The 6,119-nt window shown below is 55.6% G+C and overlaps 1 pseudogene; it reads right to left on the bottom strand.

Annotated features, from left to right (window-relative positions):
* Positions 1–661: 661 nt before the first annotated feature.
* On the bottom strand, positions 662–4,639 carry LOC113889355 (annotated as a pseudogene).
* Between the last annotated feature and the right edge of the window lie 1,480 nt (positions 4,640–6,119).

The following is a 6,119-nucleotide window of genomic DNA, read 5'->3' as shown; positions in this document are numbered from 1 at the left end:
GGGCCCTACCTTCCTTCCTCTGAGGTGGGTGCTGTGCTTCTCTGCAGGCCTCCCTCCCCCAGCCTCTGACCACCACCCCCGCTCCCTCTGCAGCAGTCTCGGAGTCCCCACCCCGGGCCCTGTGATGGGACAGCTTGAGTCTAAGGTGGAGGGAAGGGAAGCTGGTCTCTGGTCCCCAACGTTGATCTTCTTCAAACCTGGGCACCAACCTGGCTGCCAGGGAAGCGATGGGTCCCTGCCACCTGCTGCTGCAGAGGGGCCTCCGGGTGACACAAAATGATCTGCAGACGGTCCATTTCACCTCACCTACCCCAGCCCATCCTTGGGGTTCAACTGAATTAAGTGCTTTCTAACACCAGGCTTTAAAATAAAGAAAACACTTAGCTGTCTGGTTATTCAAATAGTTTGTGAATGGGACAAACTGGGACACTCGCTACATCTTAGGCCAGGCCTGTGCTGCTGACTTCTCATCATGGGAGCAGCGCTCCAAGTCAAGTCCTGTCTCAGAGCATCTTCTGAACAGGCCACCATCCCTGCCATGACCCTACCCACTTATAGCCCTCAGGATGCTCCCCTACCCCAGCTTCTGGCCACCAGAGTAGGGTGAGCTCACCCCTAGCCCCTCTCCTCCAAGGGGGCACCACACCAGAAACAAGAGGCCTCCAGTTTTCATTTTATTCAATTCAAAGAATATTTTTTATTAACTTAGACAGACACAAGATGTGACAACACTGGAAACAAGAACATTTCTCTGACCAGACTGCGCTGACTGGTGCAGAGTTCATCACACACAGAAAAGGAACAGTGGTCTTATTCAAGTCAGTGATTGTGTGTAAGCTCCACTGCCTGAAAACCAGACTGCAAATAAAGTGCAAAGAGAGCAGCAGGGGCCCAGTCGGGAGATGAGGAAGAGACGGGAGAGCAGAAGCAGCGAACGACTCGAGATCAAAACGGTAAGAAGAGCAGTGGCAGGAACACGTGCTGAGGACGTATCCCCGCCCCTCCCACGGCCAACATCTTTGGGGGCGGACAGCCCCAGCCAGAGCCCCACAAGGAGGGGGATTCTCTGCAGGTGACGAGGGGTCTCTGAGCCCGGGGCCCCTGAATCTCCAACATACTTTATCCACTTTGGGAAGCAGCCTCCCAGGGCCCAGGCAGCTCCAACAGAGCCACGAGCCCGGGAAGGACAGGGAGCCCGTCCTGCACTGCACACCAGCTAAACAGCTCTGCACCCTCTGCAGCGCATAGTCACTCGTGTGTACACAAGCAATCACACACTTGTGCACAGACACACACCCATTCACAAATGCACACTGACACGTGTATTCACACACACACACTCACATCCGCACATTCACACACAAACATCTGTGCATTCATGCATCTGTACTCATACCCACACACTCATCCACACACCCCCTCACACACTCACACACTCAAGCCCTCATGCATGTGCATACATACTCGCACATACATGCCCACACACACCCCACACTCACACATGCACTCAACATGTGCGCTCACACACCCATTCACACACAGGCACACACATATTAAGTAAAGACACTCCCTAGTGCCCTCCCCAGGTCCTCTCAGGCTGGCCCAGGAAGGGGCTGCAGCTGGGGATCCAGTCACCCAGAGGGTGAGATCCAAACTTGAAAAGGGCACATTTACGCATCAGCCCCAAGGAGGCCCCTGGTCCTCCGCTCCTCTCCTCCCCTGCAGCCCAAGTCACAGTCTCTCAGAACTCCAGGGATGCAGTCCAAAGGCTGGCAGTCTCCCGGAAGTGGTCCTGGAGGGACACAGTTGGGGTGGAGAGGGGCCACCAGGACCAGGGGTTTCCAGGCAACTTGGCACAAGGGAGGAAGCCATCAGCGCCCTTCCATCTCTGGGAATCTGCGGGGGGCATGTGGTAGCCTGGGTGCAGCCTCAGGCCTCGGGGTGAGGCAGGCAGAGCTCTTCAGCCGGGCCCTGGGTGGCTGAGAAGGGTACATGGTGTGAGGCTCAGCCCCTCTGTCCCAGGGGCAACCAGGCTGCTGTGGTTCTTAGTCCCAGGAACTGAGGACCAGGACCGCAAGCAATCAGTGAGGGGGCAGATGTGGATGTGGGATGGGGGTGAGGGCCAGGGCCTCTCCCGGCTCCCCTCAGTGCCGCTCCTGGTGCACCAGTCAGCAGCACAGCCAGGACCGCTGCAGGCCCATCCAGAGCAGATGCTCCTGTGTGATCCTAGCAGGAGGGGCAGCCTGGAGACAGAGACATGGGGTCATGCGTGGGTCTCAGCTCCACCCCACCCACTTGTATCCCTTCCCTCCTATTACACTCGGCCCCAGGAGCCAGCCGACACCCCCACCCATACTGAGAGACCTGTGCCACTCAACACCAAGGAACCTCTGGTTAAGCCTTGCATGGGGCTTGGGTTGGGGTGGGGAGGCCTGACTGTGTGTGAATACCTTGCTCCCCAGGGGTTCTGGGACTCATCTCTCCTGTGACCATCTCAGCTTAGACTGTCCCCTGGTTCTTCCCTGTGACTTGCCATACACCCCACCTTCCCTGCCACGGGCCTTTCTCTCTAGGTCCCTTGGGAGCCTGTGCTCCCTTCCCCCATCCCACTGTGCCAGGTCTCCCAGAGACTGGGGGGCAGGTGGGGAATTCAGGCCCGGAGGCAGGTTCAGCTCCCCCACTTCTGATCTATGTGACAAGGGCAAATGTCTCCCTTCCCAGAGCCCAGCAGATGGGGAGAACAGAGCTCCACCAGAGTGTCTCTAGCTCCATCCTTCCTCCCTCATGCCAGTACTGGATCACCAGGCCACCCCTCCCCTTGGGCTCTCCACCTGGAAGGCCCTGCCTCTCCTCGAGGGGTCAGGCCCTTCTCTCGGGCGCTCCCCAGGCAACTCTAGGGTCAGGGGTGCCCCAGGCAGGGATTTGATTCTCTTGACCACAGAGGGGGCAGTTCACCTTCTATAACACCAGTTCTTGCAAGAAAAACATGGGGACTTGAGAGTTTCCTCCTCACCCAAAGACGTCCCTGTCTCCCCAACTGTCGCCTACCCTACAAGCCTCTTCTCCATCTGCTCTCCCATCCCAGCCTGACAGCTGCCCTCCACTCAAGGAGACCCCCACTTTCCCAAATCCTTTGGGACACAGGGGCTGCTGGAGGCTGTCCAGGACTGGAGCAGCGCATTCTGTGGCACCAGGAGGGCACTGATAGGAGGTGGAGGGAGCGTGGCTGAGATGGGGCAGGGCTGGGAGGAACACGTATTTCCCTCTTCCCTGTCCCCTGATGCAAAGCTTTGGAGGGTGGAGAGGAGCAAGAGAGACAGCAGGAGCAGGCAGAGAGCAGTCCCAGAGACCTGCCAGGAGGAAGTCTTGTGAAGGGCTGAGAAAGAGACAGACCTGGGCTTGGGCCAAGAACACAACCATCCGTCCAGGCTGCCTCTCGAGGGGTGGAGGACAAGGGGGCCAGCATCCGCTCTCTTCCAGGGCTTTCTGGGCCTCTCCTGGGCCATTTCCCTCTATTCCCCTGTGTTCAGGTGACACTACCGGGGCCGTGGGCCAAGGTGATGGGCTGACCCTCGGAGATGCCCAGGCAGCTGCCCCTCATCCCCATCTTGGATATATGACAAGGGAGTCCAGAGGGCCTGCATGCACCCTGCCTTGCCTGCTCTCGGCCAGGCAGCTTTCCAGGCTGGTTTCCTCAGGTCCCTTCCTCGTCTCCCCAAGCCACCCGGCAGCCTGGACATCTAGATGTCATGGCCACCACCTCCCTCCAGCCCGCAAGGCCAACCTCTGGCCTCCTACCTTTTCGGTCGGGGTCAGTCATTCATGTTCCTACTGAAGAATTTCTTCCTTCTGCTCCCCGCTTCGGCCAAAGTGAGGCAACAGGTCGGCTGCACTCAGATAATTTTCTCGAGTTCGATGCAAAGGGCCCGTTTTGAGAGTTTCAGTGCAGTTCGTCACCGGCCGCGAAGTGGCTGGCCAGAGCCGGGCTCGGTGGCTGCGTCCTCGCGGAGGTCTAGGGCCCGGAGGCCTGATCCGCTCCTTCCTCGTCCCCCGGAGCGTCCCGGCGGCCCCCGGCCCAGTGATCCTTCATGCTGATGCCCCTGCCGTCGCGGCCGGGCGAAGGTGGTAGCGGGCGTTCACTCGATCCTCACCTGCAGGCGCACGTTGAGCATCACCGAGGCCACGATGTAGAAATAGGGGAAGTTCCTGCGCAGACGCCAGGCCAGGTCGAAGAAGGCGATCAACGTGCGCGTGAGCCCCTTTCAGAAGGCACCGTAGGAGCCGCGGATCGCGGCTGAGCGCGCCAGCCGCACTGCCACGCCCGACAGGGCCGCTGCTGCCACCGCCGCAGACAGAGCCCCCGACGCCGCCATGGGCCCGGGCCGGCGCGGGCCCCGCGGACCGACCGCAGCACGAGCTGGCGGACAGGTGGACGCGAGGCCTGGAGCCGCTGGCCAACAGCAGTCGCGTCCCACTCCGCCCTGTTCCGCCGCGCCCCGCCTTCAGTCTCCCCTCAGGGGCTGGGCTCTCGATGACTCCTCCGCCACAGCCAAGGCCCCACCTGAGCTGCCTAGGGACAGCTCCGCCCCCTCGCCTGCACGCACATTGGCGACCGCCTGCGCAGCTCCGCCCCTAGCATGGCCCTGCCCCTTGTCGGGTACCACAGAGCTGCTGCGAACGACTCAGCCCCACCCCCGGTACCTGCCCCTCCGAGAAGCCCCGCCTCCTCCCAGACTCCTAAGAGAGCCGGAGGGCCTGAAAGCTTTTTTTGTCAAGTGCTGCGCTCCTGGGATCCTTTTGCAGAATGCGCTATTCTGCAAGGAAGGCCCACCCGGAGCTCTTTACCCGTTTACACCATCCCCTTTCCCTCACTGTCTCCGCAGAAAATCTGGCCAGCTAGCCACTGTACTTTTAATTCATGTTTTTTCTGGTAACTCTGCACTGTGGAATTTCACCAAACCTACATGCTCATTTTCCCCCGTTCATGTGTATTTCGTGAATGCTCCTTTACCCCCATTGTCCTTACCTTTCATCCCATGGTGATTTCTATGCACTCCTCTTAGTCTGTCTTTGCCCTGGATGCTGCGCAAGGTCTTCTCAGCTATACATTTGCCCTCATTCATTGCTGTTTATCTGCTCTTGGGTTTTAAAGCCCTTTCGTGGTTTCACCTAATGTTTATCTAAACCAAATCCAATTCAAAGTCCATGACATTTTCAGAATTATTGAAATGTGCTTGCTTCATTGTAGTCAGGACTTTTAAAAAGCCGTCTGCAAAAGTTGATTCATGAAGATTTCATCCCAGTTTTCACAAGGAGGGCTGGCCTAAGTTAATACCTTACTAATTCCTCTCAGAATGCCTGTTCAGTCATACTGAATATCTCTGTGACATCTGTATAAATGTTTAAGAAATCCAGCAGATTCATATACACTGATTGAGCAGTTGTCCTGGAGAAGAGAGAGTTTGAGAGGCACTAGGTTATTGGATCACAACAATATAACCATGCATGAATACGAATGCATAAAAAAAATCAGGGTAGATAAATGTCACATTATTGAACATCATTTACTCTGGTTAAGGAAGTAGGAAGAAAGACATACCTTTTGTTTTTCGTGTATATGTATGTATATCCATTTGTGTATCTGTAACTATTACTTGTATAATACAACAAAAATATTTGAAACAGAAGGGGCCACATGAATATAGACTTAAGCTACATAGAAACCTTTTTTTTTTTTTTTTCCTAGACTGGATCCTGCCTCATTCATGTGCAGAGCCTGTTCCCTCCAATCATTTCTGAAACCTCTTCTTGGCCACATCTCATTTATCTTTAGCATTTTATTTTGAAATAATTATAGACTCAGGGAAGTTGCACAAATAGCACAAAAAAGACCTTGTGCCTTTTACCCACGTACCCCAATGGTGACATGTTCTGTAGATGCAGTATAATATTAAAACTAGGAAACTGACACTGGTATATTACTCTTGACTAGACTACAGGCCCAATTCGGGTTTCTCCATTTTTCTAACCTGCATTAATTTGTGTGTATGTGTGCCTGTATCGCTCTAGCAATTTTATCCCATGTCAGGATTCATGCAACCACCACTATGATCAAGATA

This window comes from Bos indicus x Bos taurus, unplaced genomic scaffold, assembly GCF_003369695.1.
Source record: "Bos indicus x Bos taurus breed Angus x Brahman F1 hybrid unplaced genomic scaffold, Bos_hybrid_MaternalHap_v2.0 tig00011818_arrow_arrow_obj, whole genome shotgun sequence".
Taxonomy (NCBI): Eukaryota; Metazoa; Chordata; class Mammalia; order Artiodactyla; family Bovidae; genus Bos; species Bos indicus x Bos taurus.
This window is presented reverse-complemented; position numbering and strand designations above follow the sequence as displayed.